General features: G+C 41.9%; 1 pseudogene; it reads right to left on the bottom strand.

Moving 5' to 3' along the window:
• Positions 1-4,524: 4,524 nt before the first annotated feature.
• On the bottom strand, positions 4,525-6,349 carry LOC118556146 (annotated as a pseudogene).
• Between the last annotated feature and the right edge of the window lie 11,240 nt (positions 6,350-17,589).

Genomic DNA, 17,589 nt, shown 5'->3' on the forward strand with positions numbered 1-17,589 from the left:
TAAATTGTGTGGAGCTGCGTCTGGTGGTTATTAGCGTTGTTCTCCAGATGGAGGCGCTGTGAGCCCATGACTCCTGCGTGGCCGTGGGGTGTAAAAGATGAGGTTTGTGGCGCTTTCAGGTGTTTGGTTGCTGCAGCAGGGAGTGAAAGAGGTGTTGTGATGGTGCAGCTGGAGTAAAAAGACTGTGTCCCGCTGTATTACTCAGGCTGCGCTACAGCGTCTATTCACAGGCGCGATCCCACTACTGAGCGGCACGGGGGCTTTGACCTGCTCCGTTTCCGACCTGGGCCGATGCACCCCTCCTTAGACGACCTGGTGGTCCCGGGCTCCCCCAGGAGCACCATATCGATACCGAACTTAGTGCGGACACCCGATCGGCATAGTCCACTGCAGCTCAGAGCTCCTGAGCTCAAACGGTCCGCCAGCCTCAGCCTCCCGGTAGCTTGGATTACAGGCGCGCGCCACCGCACCCGGCGACTGCTTCTCGCGCTCTCTGGCCATTTAGCCTTCAACGTAGTGACGTCAGCCCGCCTTTTAGCGCCATCTAGCGGCGGAGGGCTTTTCGTCACCACAATAGAATAGGTCCTTTATTCTTCCACAGCGGGGAAACTCAGGAGAACCTGCTGCAAAGTGAAAGGCAAATGGAAATATGCAGATTCACATTAAGCACAAATAAATAAATAAAACATGAGAACATGAGACTGATCAGTAGGACCCAGTTTATAACCTGAGAAAAGAGTATACTCACAAAATAGAAGGTGTAAAGCTGTTTTTTTTAAACTTGCAAAAACATTTTTATTTATTAATTAATGTTTTTAATCCATCTATCTATCTATCTATCTATCTATCTATCTATCTATCTATCTATCTATCTATCTATATCTATATATCTATCTATCTATCTATCTATATATATATATATATATATATATATATATATATATATATATATATATATATATATATATATATATATATATATATATATGACCACGTCCCAAGAGCCAGCTTCTGCAGGCTCTTGGGACCTGTATCGAAGATGCTTGTGAGTCTTTGAGCCCCATGTGGCCTGCATGGAAGCTTGTCTCCCCCAGTGCAGACTCTCTCCTTGAGAGATTGGGGCAGGTCTGGCAGACGACTGACCCTAATTAAAATATATAAATATGTACACAAATTAAAACCCAAAATTTCTAAACACCATTGTAAACCTGTTGTTTAACCATCATTTTCTTAAGTCCTTAAACAATAACAAAGGGTTAAAACAGAATAAACCGTGTTAGAAATTATTTTCAACCTTATCATACGCTGGGGCACGATCAGTTTCGGGGTTACTTTTGTATTAGATCAGCATGCTGTTTAATTTAGTTAAACATGCAACAAACTCTGTGAGAACAGCTCTGCAGATACATTGAAAGTTTTCCTTTGTAATCATTTCTTGGCAATGGCTCCACCTTTTACCAATGTTACCTTTTGGTTTTGCATTGTGATAATGTTGAGCTTTATCTGGCTGCTTAGGCTTTGGCGGCAGCATGTCTTCACCCCTATCAGGCTGTTGGATCACTTGAGAACTGATTTGTGCGTTTTCTTATGCCTGTCTCCTGTTTGGAGGTTTAAGACACTAAGCTGAGTGTTCCAATGAAACTGAGCATGTCTGTGGACATCTTGCATGGACAATTTATTTTCCCTGCAATGCATGGTCACATCATATTGTACACTTTCATGTAGATTGAGGGAACAAAGGCTTAAAAGTGGGTCCTCTTCAGGACCTGGAGAATTACATCCCTGAGAATAAATGTTCCTTAAGCAATAGCAATATTTTTTGGGTGTTTCATTTTCTTCTTGAAGAACGGCAAAAGCGTCAACAGTTATAGAGGCTTGATTCCTGTACACAGAATATTCTTCTCTCAAGGAGCTGAATAACTGTCTTGAATCTCTGGAGGAAGAGCTTTAATGAAAACATGAAAATGTATTGTTGTTGTTTGCCAAATAAGCTTTAGTTTCTCACAAGATGAGGGAATGGTCAGGTCAAAAAACAGTGGAGGATAGTCAAAAAGACAATGTTCAACTTCCAGCAGATAATTATGAATGTTTGAATCCTGATTATCTGGGTCAAAAAGTTCTATGTCCTGAGCAAGAGACTCAAGTTGGGGAATATGGATAACGTAATTATGAGGTGGACCTGGACCACCTGGGAAATCAAGTTGGTTATGTTCATGATCTGATGGAGGTAAAAATGTGGTAATAAAATTTGTTGAAGGCTTCTTACACATCTTTAGCTGAGGTGGCAGCAAATGTGTTCCTGTCTGTATTAACAGCCACTTTTCCATTACAAGCCGCAGGATTAAAAGCCCCAGGCCATGGTTTTCTGGGGTAAACCATAGCCTGGGTCTTTTAGGTTTGTCGTCTTTCCATTTGCTAGGAGTCGTTTACCAGACTGATTTACTGTCTGTGTAATTCCATCTGGCTGGCCAGGCTAGGTTTGGTCAGCTGGTGCACTGAGACAAAACTTTCAATGCGAGTAAAATGAGAAAGTCTCGCTAAATCCGTAGATCTGAAATAAATACAGCTCACTCATCTGCGTCTAGAAACTGAAGCGCCGTCCGTCCGTCTTCTTCCACTTATCCGGGGTTTGGTGGGGGGGGGGGGGGGGGGGGGGTCGGGTCGCGGGGGTAGCAGCTTCAGTAGGGAGGCCCAGACGTCCCTCTCCCCAGCCACTTGGGCCAGCTCCTCCGGGGGAATCCCAAGGCGTTCCCAGGCCAGCAGAGAGACATCGTCCCTCCAGCGTGTCCTGGGTCTTCCTCTGGGCCTCCTCCCGGTGGGACGTGCCCGGAACACCTCACCAGGGAGGCGTCCAGGAGGCATCCTGACCAGATGCCCGAGCCACCTCAACTGGCTCCTCTCAGCGTGGAGGAAACTGAAATGTCTTTTATCTGTTAATTTTTTTCCCTTAGAAGTGGTTCACGGGTTATAAACGGATTGTCCCACATAACAATCATTCTGATATTAGAACAATAGTTGAAATGCATGATTTGAGCACTGGCTTCTTTTAACAGCAAACTAAGCACACATATAGAATAAATGAATGACAACATCTCTTCAAGTTCAAGAATTTATTAACGGAAATAAAATGAGCATCCAGAGAACATCACTATATAATGCTGTTTATCTGAATTAACACCATATTCCAATCAACAGATCCTTTCTAGTAGAATACTGAACCTTAAGTAATAATAGCAATAATAGTAATATCATCTTTATTGTCATTGAAACATACATTACAACAAAATTTGTTCTATGCTTTTAACCCATCACCTTTGGGGAGCAGTGGCAGGGGCGCCTCCAGGGGGTGGCCAGGGGTGGCCCTGCCCCCCCCCCCCCCCCTGTGCCATGTCCTGGCCACCCCACTGGCCAGTGTCTATTGTAGTAGCGTCAGTTTAGCATTTCATCCTATCATGCACAGCCAGCAAGACAGACGCTCTTCCTTGGCTTCTATTGCACTTATTTGTATCTGCCAGTATCTACTTCACTTAGTAACTGTTTTGTTTTCCAATACATTAATAAATGTACACCTTATTCCTAATGTAATTACGCAATAAAAATGTATTGTTGTTCAACTCAAAATGTTAACTGTGCTATTATTGGGCTATGCACATTAGATCATTAGGAACATTAAAATTTCAGAAAACCATTAAAAACCACAAAATATTAGTAGGCGTTTACTTAAGTCTTTCTTATTCTGCCTGTTTTCTACATGCAGCTTTACTACAACAGTAGAATAAAATCCTGAAATTACAGCTTTTAGTTTTAGTGCCACCCCAAGAGTTTAAGTGGCTCCATCTGGCCCCCTATGAAATATTTCTGCAGGCGCCACTGAGCAGTGGGCTGCCATGTGCGGCGCCCGTAGTTAAGTAAAGCTACTAAGCTTAATCAAGATCAAAAGAAGCTAAGGAACTTGGGCTGTGGCGTGCGATGCACCCTCGCAGACTGCAGGATTCTCGATGGTGGAAACAGGGGTGGACCAAAAGGTGAAAGGTCGTCCCTGTCCCCGTAGAACAAGTCCCACAGCTGGGTCTCCTGGATCCGGGGCGCTCTGGCCAGACTCACCCGAGCAGCAGCAATAAAACCCGGCCGACTCACCAGGGAGACAGACGTGACGTCGGCCCAGTCGGTGCAGTGGCCTCTGGCTGGGCCTCGGGGAGCGCTGTGGCGGTGATCCTACGCAGGCGAGCCTGGCGTCTGCGCCGGGAGGAGCCGGGCATGAAAGAGAGGATGCTACTGATCACAAGGCCGCCGCTGCCGCTCCTGCTCCTGTTGCTGCTGCTGCTGCCACTCCTGCTGCCGCTGCTGCCACTCCTGCTGCCGCTGCTGCCACTCCTGCTGCCGCTGCTGCTGCTGCTGCTGCTCCTGCGGTGGTGGAGGCGGCAGGAGCTGCAGACGAGGCGGACAAGCAGGTGAGCTGCGGTGTGGGTGGAGCTGTTTTAGACAAAAAAATTTGAGAAATTACCAAATTCAACACAACCAGAACATTAGGTATGAGGGAAAAATTAGTTTTGACAATCTCTGTTTGTTTATGTGCAGTTTAGACAAAAAACAATAATGATTAAGAAAATAAATCTGCCGGAGAATTAGAAATTAGAATCAAACTAACTGAACCTTCTGTGGATTCTGTCTATTTGGGTTTACAGAACTCAGCAGAACCTCTAAGACCAACTGAAACTCTAGCATGTAGCGGCTGAGTGAACGTGGTCTGGACTCTGTGGAGGAGAGTCATGGTTTTAGAGACGCTGTAGAAGAACAGAATACCTGCTCTGTGATCCAGGTACACTCCTACTCTGGAGGAAACTGGACCTCAGACTAAGGTCCAGATGTTGTGACCAAATTGAAGACTGTTTTGGTCCCAATCTAATACCCAAGATTTGTCATTCCATCCAAATCCCCATTCATCCCCGCCTGCTCTGCTGATATTCAATGTAACTGCTGGTATGCAATGTAAACGTAAACTGCTACATAAACATCCTCTCTCCACTCCACCTCCCAGTAATAACGTCCAGTCAGACTCTCTCTACTCAGAACCTGGTACCAATCAGTGAATCTTTCTTGGTGTCTAGAAAAAGACTGAGGTTCATTCATCAATGTCACCTTCTTGTTCCCCTCTGATAGTAACAGCTCATTGTGTGATGTGTTTGGATCCAGTGTGATTTCACATGAATATTTCAGGAATCCAGCTCTGCTCTTTGGTTCTGGTTCTGACAGTGAAACATTTACCTCAGTCAGTCTCAGTGAGATGTTTGTCCATGCGTCTCTCAGGATGTCCTGTAGTTTATCTCTGAGCTCTGACACAGCTGCTGTCACATCCTCAAAGTAGGTCAGAGGACGGATCTTGATGCTGGATGAGTGTGTAGACCCACTGAGTGCTGACAGTGAGGGGTAGTTGTGGAGAAACTGGTTGTGATCCTCTGTGTCTGAGAGCTGCTTCAGCTCAGCGTCTTTCCTCTTCAGCTCTATTATCTCCTGCTCCAGCTTCTCCTGAAGCTCTTTGACTCGACTCCCTTCAGTTTCCTGCTGGGATCTGATCTGCTGCTTCACCTCAGAGCTTCTTTTCTGGATGAGACAGATCAGCTCAGTGAAGATCTTCTCACTGTCCTCCACTGTTTTATCAGCAGAGTGGTTGATGGCCTCCATCTCCTGTTGAAGCAGCTTCACATCTTTCTCTCTGTCCTGGATTCTCTGCTGGATGTTTTCTCGTCTCACCTGGAGCTCTCTCTGCCTCTCCGTCCTTTCTGCTGCAGCTGGGACTGTGTCATGTCCTTTATGGTCAACCATTAAACAGAGATAACAGATACACTTCTGATCAGTACGACAGAACACCTTCATCACCTCATCATGACGAGAGCAGATGTTCTCCTGGAGGTTCTTGGAGGGCTCCACCAGCTTGTGTTTCTTTAGTGGAGCTGAATCATAATGAGGCTGAATGTGTTTCTCACAGAAAGAGGCGAGACAGACTGAACAGGACTTGATGGCTTTCAGTTTTCTTCCAGTGCAGAAATCACAGGCCACATCTTCAGGTCCAGCATAGAAGTGATCAGCAGGAGCAGCTTGGAGTCCAGTCTTCTTCAGCTGCTCCACTAAAGCTGCTAACATGGTGTTTTTCTTCAGAGCAGGCCTCGGTATGAAGGTCTCCCTGCACTCAGGGCAGCTGTGGATTCTTCTTTGATCCTCTCCATCCCAGTGTGTTTTAATACACTTCATACAGTAGCTGTGTCCACAGGCAATAGTTACTGGATCCTTCAGTAGATCCAGACAGATCGGACAGGAGAAGGTTTCTCGATCCAGCTGGTTCTGCTCCATTTCTCCTCTCAGTCGCAGTTACTGTGTGCGTTTCACTTCCTGAGAACAGAAACAGGTTTGGGCTCTGATTTACGAAAGACGTGTCAGTGCAGAGAGGCTGCAGCCAATCAGCTTTAGCAGATGTTGGCTCCGCCCAGCTTCAAGCTGTGGTGGTGAGCAGGAAGAAGAGGGACGGTTAACAAGTTTTTACAGCCTGCAGAATAAGGAGCAAAGCTGTAAATCTAACCTTTGACCTCCACCTATTTACTGATTTTGAAAAGTTCACTGCTCCATATTTTGAGGATTTTTCATAAATGTTTTGGTTCTAATAAAATGTAAGTTTGTGTAAAGAGTGCATTTCCTGTAGAAAGTCATTTGGTTGAAACTTAGATGTTCTACCTAGTGTAGCATCACAAAAGGTAATTTTAGGATGTATTTTCTGATTATCTGATCATTTTTGTAAAAAGTTTTAGCTGTCACCGAAAAAATCATGTGTAGTATCATTAAATGAATGTATTTCCAGTTTTATTTAAATTATCATGAATGTCAACATTTATTATATTACATATCAGTGTTTCCCGCAGGAAGTTGCTTATGCGTGGCGGACCGACTCGCGCTGCGGGGGTATCCATGTGTTTTTTCCCTGCCATTCACGCACGCGCAAAAGCAACAACAACAAACCGCGTGTTAACGTCACTTTTTTTTTTGTTTTTTTTTTGGAATGTTGGCGTGGCGGCCGCCACGCCAAGATAGCGCTGCGGGAAACCCTGCATATTCATCTGGGTCTATACGCCACTTTTGGCCCTCCATAGTTCAATATTTATCCTGCTGTCATGCACAGCGAGGAGATTAGCGAGGTCACCATGTTTCCATAGCAACTATTAAATATCAACCGAGATTTTGAGAGGCAGGTGAAAAGAAATTTAATCTTACCATCACAAAAGTTAACATGAAAAAGAGCTATAGTCTACTTATTAGATGAAACAGGTTAAATTGGTGAAAAGCCCCTCATCGGCATTGCTAAGTACGGTGGAGGATCTATGGTGCTTGTTTGTCTCCCAAAAACCCTGGGAGACTTCTCTAGAAGGCATGGCCCCATGAACTCTTTAACCTACAAGGACATCTTAAATTAAAAAAATGTAATAGTCCTCTGTCGGAAAACTGAAAATGAGCCCAGACCAGATAAAGATCCAGATCATTTACCCAAATCAACACAGATTTGGTTCACCAGACACAAAATTATCCTCCTTACTTGTTTCTGGATATAATTCCTCCAGAAAACCTGATGATCTCCCTCTCTCTGTTTGCTCCACCCCTAAGAAATGTGATAGGAGAAGATAAAGGGATGTCCTGCTAAGTATTTAAAGCAGGGGACCAAGTTACTGTTTCCCCAGATCATAAATCTACTCAACAAAATGTTGTGCTATTACACACTGTTCTAAGTTGTTTAATGTTTAATAACTATTTCTCTGTCTGTTAGGTATTGTCTGGTGAATATCAGCCCAAACAGCTGATATTAGGACAATAGTTGAAATGGATGATTTGAGTACTGCCTTCTTTTAACAGCAAACCAAGCACACATATAGAATAAAGGAATGACAACTTCTCTTCAAGTTCAAGAATTTATTAACAGAAATAAAATGAGCATCCAGAGAACATCACTATAGAATGTTGTTTATCTGAATTAACACCATATTCCAATCAACAAATCCTCTTTACTAGACTAGTGAAACCTAAATAAAACTACTAAGCAAAACGAAGATGAAAGAAATTACAGAACTATGTCCACACAAAAGACAATTAAAAGGGTTGATTGTCATCACAATTATTCAGTGAATCCTGGTTCACTGCAGATCTAAGTCAAAGAACCAAGGATCATCTTAAAGAAAGTGGAATGAGGTTAAATTAGCTTAAATAATTTAGAACAACATTTGGTATGTGTTTTGTTTAACTGAGTTAAACAAAACATTATTTGATAGAAAAAATAACCTTTTTAAGAATGATTTGCTCAGTAAAATCTGTAACTTTAGGACACAGGATTTCATTAATGCGATTATTCCTCTGAGAAGCTAGGAGTTGCTGTTTAGAGTTTAGGTTAATCCTAAAGTTTTTCAAAACTCTATTAAATCAACATTAATGTTCCATATTAATGTGGTAATAATGCACATAGCACTATGGAACGATGGTGAAGTGACGCAAAAACAAACCTTATGTTTTAAAATGAACCGTGGTTGCGTATCCGGGAAGAACGACGGTTGTCCGGAAGCTAATAGCATTATGCTAGTGGGAGATATGCCTGTGTTAGCTCAGTCAAGCTTTAACAACATCAGAAAACCCTAGACCATGTGATATCTCAGTTTTACTTTTTTAATAAATTGTGACGATCCTAGCACTGGGGCTGATCTAATTCTGAACTCAGCACACCTGTTGATACTCCACCCTGCCTGCAATCAACCCTCAATGGCTCCACCTGGTTTCTCCTCCATATAAACCCCATCCAGATCTACTTCCAGTGCCAGAACGTCTCCAGCCTTACGATGAGAACCTTCCAGGCTGTTTATTGTATCAAGCCTGTCTGCCTACCTGTTGCCCGACCTAGACCTGATCCCCGTTTCCTGAGCCTGCCGAAGCCCTTCCTGTTTCTGTCTGTCTGCCGAGAACCTGTTTCAGGTTGTTTTTGGGTCCAGCAAAGATTTGTACATTCCTGTTTTTTTATGTCAATGGGGTGCTGAGTGTACATTAATGGGAAATAAAAATAACTTTTTTGATTTCAGCAAACGGCTGCAATGACACAAGGACTGAATAATTTAAAGGAGTCTGCATACTTTCCGTACCCACTGTAGATGGTAATCCATAGAGGTCTGTTGCTTTGAGAAAATGAAACAGCAATGTTGAGACACGATTATCTGTATGACAGTTCAAGTAAGGGATCAAGCGGAAAAATCCATCGTTGCCACCGTGGACCACAGAGCCTCACCTAAAAGGGGATACAAAAACGTCTAATACTGTAAATAACATAGACATTATATATGCTTATGCTGGGGATGCGTCACAGCGTCCGCCATGTTGAATGTGGCAAATCTGCTGTTAGACTCAGACACTTAAACAGTATCAGAGGGACTATAATTTCAGAATATACTTTATATTCATATTATTTTTGTTTTTGTAACATTATGAGTTTATTTTCGTATCCCTTTGGCTTCATTCTACTGACTTTATTCTCGTAAAGAATAAAAATCATTTTAAGAATCTAACCTGGCCCCATTTCTCCAGCACTCAAATACTTCTACAAACTGTGACTATTCTGAAAATGTTCCCCCTTAATTCTCATAATACGTTTTTCTTATAATTTTACCATTTTTGTCTTTTTTTATATATTTTATTCTCCTATGACGTTTTACTCATATTAGTAATTCTATCTCTTTAATACTCCCCCAAAAAGTCTGTTCCTAATCTGTGTCTATACCAGATCATCAAAGGTTTTTTAGATTTAACCAATTTAACCAAACACATACACACATATGTATATAGCTATAGTTTAATCATATTATTTAAAACTTGCTGTTTTAAGAAAAATACACGATAAACACAGGAAAATAACCATATATTTCCATAACAGTTTTTTTCACTGTGTTTTTGAAACACGTGGAGTTTACAGGATAGCTCCCGCTAGCTTATTTGAAACCATGCCAACCATGCCAAGCTGATGTAATTAGAGTGTGTTTTTACGGTTATAACAAACGTTATCTCCATAAGGGTTTTATACATTGATGGGATATTAATGTTTGTGTTTTATATATATATATACACACACACACACACACACACACACACACATATATATATATATATATATATATATATATATATATATATATATATATATATATATATATATATATATATATATATATATATATATATATATATATGTAACAGTGTTTAGGTTTAAGTTGTAGAATCCCACTTGCTTTCTATGTATCAGTGCAATGGGGAAATAGTGCCCCCCTCTCTGTGTGGTTGGTTATATGTTGCTGGCCCCTGTAGTCAGTACCAGTCTGTAAAAGCTGCACGAGAGGTGAGTTGCATTCTTCAGCACACAGTTGAAAAGTGTAAGCAACATAATAAAACATTTTTTTTTTACTAACTTAGACAAGTACTGTGTAATGATTAGTTAGTAGATGTGTGCCTGGCACCAATATTGGTACTTTTAGTTTGGTTAATATTGTAAAACACTTCATGTGCTAAGTTAAAAGCTAACATAACGCTCTGTTGTAGTGTGAGCCGTTGCACCGATTCAAACCCCGATACGTTCCCATTCAGGCACATCATTTATTATTGTATTCTTCATTGTACATTGAAAATATGAATGTTTTGCTGTAATTACGGCTGTAATTACGGCCAGTCTGGGAACAAACCCCGATATGTTTCCATTCAGGAAATAAACTGCCTGATAACCCAGAAACTCATCTTCATTTAAAAAAAAAAAAAAACCTACACAACGCAGAGTCGAGGGGTTACTTGGGCCAGCCCGGTACAGTGGACTGAAGCAGAACCCGGTTACATACATACACACACACACACACACACACACACATATATATATATATATATGTATATATATATATATATATATATATATATATATATATATATATATATATATATATATATATATATATATATATAAATGTGTGTGTGTGTGTGTGTGTGTGTGTGTGCCCGCGTGTGTGTGTGTTTTGTATGCATGAATATACTTGCATGTTTTACAAAACACTCAGATGTACACCTTCAATTTTGTGAGTACACGCCTTTTCTTATGTTATAAACTTGCTCCTACTGACCAGTCTCACGTTTTGTTTTTTCAATTTTAATTTTTTTTTTTTTTTTTTTTTTGTGCTCAATGTGAATCTGCATGTTTGCATTTGCCTTTCACTTTGCTGCATTTTCTCCTGAGATTCCCCGCTGTGGAGGAATAAAGGACCTATTCCATTGTGGTGACGAAAAGCCCTCCGCCGCTAGATGACGCTAAAAGGCGAGCTGACGTCACTACGTTGAAGGCTATATGGCCAGAGAGCGCGAGAAGCCGTCGCCGGGTGCGGTGGCGCGCGCCTGTAATCCAAGCTACCGGGAGGCTGAGGCTGGCGGACCGTTTGAGCTCAGGAGCTCTGAGCTGCAGTGGACTATGCCGATCGGGTGTCCGCACTAAGTTCGGTATCGATATGGTGCTCCTGGGGGAGCCCGGGACCACCAGGTCGTCTAAGGAGGGGTGCATCGGCCCAGGTCGGAAACGGAGCAGGTCAAAGCCCCCGTGCCGCTCAGTAGTGGGATCGCGCCTGTGAATAGACGCTGTAGCGCAGCCTGAGTAATACAGCGGGACACAGTCTTTTTACTCCAGCTGCACCATCACAACTCCTCTTTCACTCCCTGCTGCAGCAACCAAACACCTGAAAGCGCCACAAACCTCATCTTTTACACCCCACGGCCACGCAGGAGTCATGGGCTCACAGCGCCTCCACCTGGAGAACAACGCTAATAACCACCAGCCGCAGCTCCACACAATTTAACAAAACTCTTCTCTCTGATACTTATAACTATTGATTTAAAAAAAAAAAAAAAAAAAAAAAAAAATATATATATATATATATATATATATATATATATATATATATATATATATACAGCGTCTGATCAAAGCGTCCTATTTGGAGGACGCTTTGATCAGGTGCAGCTGGGGGTAATCAAGCCCTTCTGGTTAAAAGGGGGCAGATATACATTCGAGGCTGGGGATTCCTTAGAGGTAAATCGACAGTTTTCATGTTACCTGGATGTTTTAAGGTGCTAATTTAACATGATTTATTCTGTGTGCAGGCTGACCTGCTACTGTTTCAGTTGTGTTTTTATTTACTGTTTTAATCACTGCTTAGACCCTATTTTAGCTATTTATTCCTAGTTTTAACCAAATGCAGGGGAGAGTTTTTATTGTTTAGCTCCCCGGGCTGGTTTTATCTCACCTGAGGTCCTATGCTGTCCCTGGGTCCCGTGTCGGTTTTATTTAGATTGGATTGAGGGGACTAGTGGGAGGAGAGTTCTTTTCTTTTGTGTTGTATGCACTAGGGTTTGTGGCGTGAGTGTGTTTTTGTTGGGAGACACCAGGGTGTATTTCGTTTGTTTTCTTTAGTAGTTCTCCTCCAAATGGTCTAGTTAATTCAATTGGGGTTTTTAACTATTAGCTATCAGGATTCCAGGCCAGCATAGGTGCCTGTGTTAAGGTGGTTATTCTTCCCTGAACGGTAAAACATGTTAATTGTTTTGTAAATCCAATAAACTATATTCAATTTGAACCTGTGCCTCTGTCCGGGAAACAACAATCTCTAAACCAGGGCGCCATTTGTGGCCCTTGGATTATTTAGCGCGGCCCCCGACCGCAGGTCATAAATGAAAAAGGAGAAAAACGATCAACAGAAGTAGATGGACACTTTTTGTAACTTTTGAAAGTTGAGGTTTTCAATGAACAATGTCTATATTCTTAAAAATGGAGGATGGTAAGACATAAATTAAACATTATTTTATTAACTGTCAGGATTCTCTGTGCTGCTCTACTCTAACTCTATTCCACAGGTGTGTCTGGTTGGCTGAGGAGGCGTGGCCCACACCTGCAGCTCGTTGCAGGCGGCTTCCTCTGGCTTCTTAAGCAGAGCGCTGACAGATGGAAGACGCCAGAGCCTTAACCAGTCGTGGTACGACGTGGCCTCTGTCCCTACGCTCGGACACCAGCTTGTGAGTTTTTGCTCTTCGTTTTTTGACTAATTTTTGGATCTCTGTTTGCCTCAGATTTTTGTGCTTGGATGCACTCACCCGTCTTGACGTCTCGTTCCGAAGAAACAGACCAGCAGAACCGCCTGCTCAGATTTTGCTCTGGCGCTCCCCTCATACTTCCTGGATGTTACCCAGCGAGGCCTGAGTTCCCCTCTCCTGGTTCCTGCTGGTTCTGCATTCACTCTGGTCAATCCCTCTGTCAACCGTTGCCGACGAGGTTCGCTCAGGATCCCTCGCCAGTTGCATCAGCCGTCCTCAGCCACCAGCCGCCTAACTCCAGCTGAGTAGAATCATAGAGTATTCCCGACGCTACTTCTTCCCGGTTAGGTCCGCCCGGCTAAATGGTAAGCAGCGCACTTCTAGCTATTTCCCTGGTTCAACTTTCGTGGTTTCTGACTTCCTCTTTCTTACAGACTCGCCAGCCTTGACGTTCTGACCCAGCCGACTCACCCGTAGTCCCGTCCTTAGATCTGCTTGTTTCTTATAATAAACATCTTAAAACTGTGTTTTGCCTCCCGATCGTATCTGCATGTGGACTCGTCACCTGAAAACCATGACATTAACCGTGTTTTGTTTTTATATTTCATCTTGATATCATAGTCAGCAGGCCTGCAAATATCCAGCTACTGTTTACTCAAGAACACTATTTACTCAGGCATGTCCAAATTTTTTTAACCGGCTAACGCACAGCAAATGTTTTCAGAAAAGTAATTTTATCTGTTGTTGGGAACAGACTAAAAACATTTTCTTAACCAATACAGTAGAAAACATTCTACCTATATAAAAAAAAGTTAAGAAACTATACACTATTCTCTTATATCGGAAAACGTCTGTGACCCTACTTTGCAACTACAATAATTCGATCTTTTCCTTCTTTGTTACAATAACTTTTGCATATTTAATTTATTGCTCTTTTCATTGAAATTATCCATTTCTTTCTTCGTCCTTCGGTAAACGACAGAAACGTACATCCGACGATTTGGAATGCCTCTGTGTGCAACCGGGAGCACAACAAGTCATAGGCATTGTTTAGGCAAGGCAAGGCAAGGCAAATTTATTTATATAGCACAATTCAGTACCAAGACAATGCAAAGTGCTTTACATGATTAAAATATAGCAAAATAAAACAGAATAAAAGCAAGTAGGAATAAAATGTAGATAGAAAAAAGAACAAAAAAGTGGTGATTCAGTTAACTAGAACAGTTGAAGGCAATCTTAAACAAATGTGTTTTTAATCTTGATTTAAAGGAACTCAGGCTTTCCGCACCTTTACAATTTTCTGGAAGTTTGTTCCAGATAAGTGGAGCATAGGAACTAAATGCTGCTTCTCCTTGTTTAGTTCTGGTTCTAGGTATGCAGAGTAGGCTGGAGCCAGAAGACCTGAGTGGTCTGGATGGTTGATACACTGATAACAAGTCTGTGATGTATTTAGGTGCTAAGCCATTTAGGGATTTATAGAGTAACAGAAGTATTTTAAAGTCTATTCTCTGAGATACAGGGAGCCAGTGGAAGGACTTTAGAACTGGGGTGATGTGCTCTACTTTCTTAGTCTTAGTGAGGACGCGGGCAGCAGCGTTCTGGATCAGCTGCAGCTGTCTGATCCACTTTTTAGGCAGACCTGTAAAAACATTGTTGCAGTAATCTATTCGACTAAAAATAAACGCATGGATTAGTTTTTCCAGATCCTGCTCAGACATTAGTCCTTTAATCCTAGAAATGTTCCTCAGGTGATAGAAAGCCGACCTTGTAACTGTCTTTAGATGCTTTTGGAGGTTCAGGTCTGAGTCCATTACTACTCCCAGATTTCGGGCCTGATTAGTGGTTTTTAGCTGAAGCGACTGAAGCTGTGTGCTAACTTTTGATCTCTCCTCTATTGGTCCAAAAATTATTACTTCTGTTTTGTTTTTATTTAACTGAAGAAAATTTTGGCACATCCACGTATTGATTTCTTCTAGGCATTTACTCAGTGCTTGAACTGGTCTATAGTCACCTGGTGACATGGTGATGTAGAGCTTTGTGTCGTCTGCATAGTTATGGTAGCTGATGCTGTTGTTTTTTATTATCTGAGCTAGAGGGAGCATGTAGATATTGAAATGGAGGGGATCCAGGATGGACCCTTGGGGAACCCCACATGTGATTTTTGTCATCTCTGACGTAAAGTTACCTACTGATACAAAAAAGTCCCTGTCCTTTAAGTAGGATTTAAACCAGTGGAGAGCTGTACCAGAGAGGCCGACCCAGTTCTCCAGGCGCTCTAACAGAATGGAGTGATCGACAGTATCAAATGCTGCACTGAGGTCCAATAGAACCAACACGGTGGTTCTTCCACAGTCTGTATTTATATGGATGTCATTAAACACCTTGATAAGGGCAGTCTCTGTACTATGGTGAGCACGGAAGCAAGACTGGAAAACGTCAAAGCGGCTGGTCGTTGTTAAGAAGGTGTTTAATTGTTGAAACACAGCTTTTTCAATAATCTTACTGATAAAGGGGAGGTTTGAGATGGGCCTGTAGTTCTGGAGTAGTAGTTTGTCTAAATTGTTCTTTTTTAACAGTGGTTTGATAATTGCTGTTTTTAGGGACTGGGGGAAAACACCTGACAGAAGGGACGTGTTTATTATCTGAGTCAAATCAGACGCTATGACAGGCAAAACTTTCTTAAGGAAAACTGTGGGTAGAACATCAAGACAGCATGAGGAGGAACTTAGCTGCTGAATGATCTCCTCTAAGCTTTTGATTTTTATTTGGCTGAATTGGGACATTTTGTCAGGATAAGTCCCAGCTGAATACGGCTTTGGTTCTAGAGCTGGTGTGGATGTACAGACTGATCCTCTAATTTTTAGGATTTTCTCAGTAAAGAAGTTAGCAAATTCATTGCAGGCTCTGGTGGAGTGAAGTTCGGAAGTCACTGACACAGGAGGATTTGTTAGCCTGTCAACTGTGGCAAATAAGACACGAGCATGATTAATGTTTTTCTTGATGATCTCTGAGAAGAAAGATTCTCTTGCATTTTTTCAGTTGTAAGTTATATCTGTAAAGTCTCTCTTTCATAGATGTCATAGTGAACCTGGAGTCTGTTCTTTCTCCACCTGCGTTCAGCTTTTCGACATTCCCTTTTTTCACCTCTAACTGCTGGAGCATTTCTCCAAGGAGATTTATTCTTCCCGGAAACAACTTTCACTTTAACTGGAGCAATGCGGTCAATGATGCTTGAGACTTTAGACTGAAAGTTATCTACTAGCTCATCTACTGAGTTGCAGCCCAAAGTCTAAGTAGCAGAGTAAGCTTGAATAAAAGTTTCCGTGGCATTGTCCTTAAAGGTGCGTTTTCTTACAATGTCCCTTTGGCTAAATGAGTCACTGGAAATGATGCTTTCAAAGGTAACAGAAAAGTGATAAGATAGGGCAACATCAGTTACATTGACCTGTGAAATATTTAGACCTTTAGTGATGATCAAGTCTAAAATATGTCCCTGTTTGAGTTAAACCAAAGTTTCTAAGTGTGTCACACAGTTCTTTTGCACTTCTGTCTTCAGGGTTGTCAACGTGAAAGTTGAAGTCTCCCACAATAATTAAACAGTCATAATCAACACATATCACAGACAGCAGGTCACTAAAATCATTTAAAAAAGTTTGATGTGGACTTAGGAGGCCTGTAAACATTCAGAAACATAATTCGTACCGGGCTCTTTACCTAGAGAGCCAAATATTCAAAAGAGTCAAATTTTCCTAAAAACACCTTTTTACACTTTAGTGAATCATTAAACAATGTTGCTACTCCTCCACCTTTCCTTTGCTGTCTGCTCTCACAAAGGAAATTGTAGTTTGGAGGTGTTGACTCCATCAGTATAACGTCTTCATTAGATTCATGTAACCATGTTTCTGTTAAAAACATTACATCAAGATTATTGTCAATAATGAAGTCATTAATTAAAAGGGATTTTCCTGACAGAGATCTAATGTTTAGTAAACCCAGTTTACATGACTTGGTGGTTGATAGTGTCTCTGTGGCAGGTTGCATCTGACAGTTTATGACTTTTAAGTACGATTGATTATTCCTGTTTGTTTTCCTTTGGCTTTTCTTATTTCTGCCACGTATCATAACAGATATTCCATATTCTCCGTCAGGAGGCCCAGGCTGATGCTGGAAGCGGTCTTGTCTGATAAACGTGCGGCCAGGGCCCGGTGTGTATCACAAGGAAGTTATCCGAAGGTCTTCAGGACAGGCATGTTCTGTGATATGTAGAGGAGGAGGAGGATCTGGACCTCTGCGTCCTTTGGAAGATGCTGATTTAGTCACAGAACTGCGGCTTTCAGAATTAATATGTGGAGAAGATGTCAACTGTAGGCCAATCTTAAGGACTTTGTTCATGTTATGAGAAAAATCCAGAAAAGGAACCTCTGGGCTTTGTGGAGAGGAAGGCGAGGCTTGTATAGTCTGGAC

This window comes from Fundulus heteroclitus, chromosome 22 (genome assembly GCF_011125445.2).
Source record: "Fundulus heteroclitus isolate FHET01 chromosome 22, MU-UCD_Fhet_4.1, whole genome shotgun sequence".
Classification (NCBI taxonomy): domain Eukaryota; kingdom Metazoa; phylum Chordata; class Actinopteri; order Cyprinodontiformes; family Fundulidae; genus Fundulus; species Fundulus heteroclitus.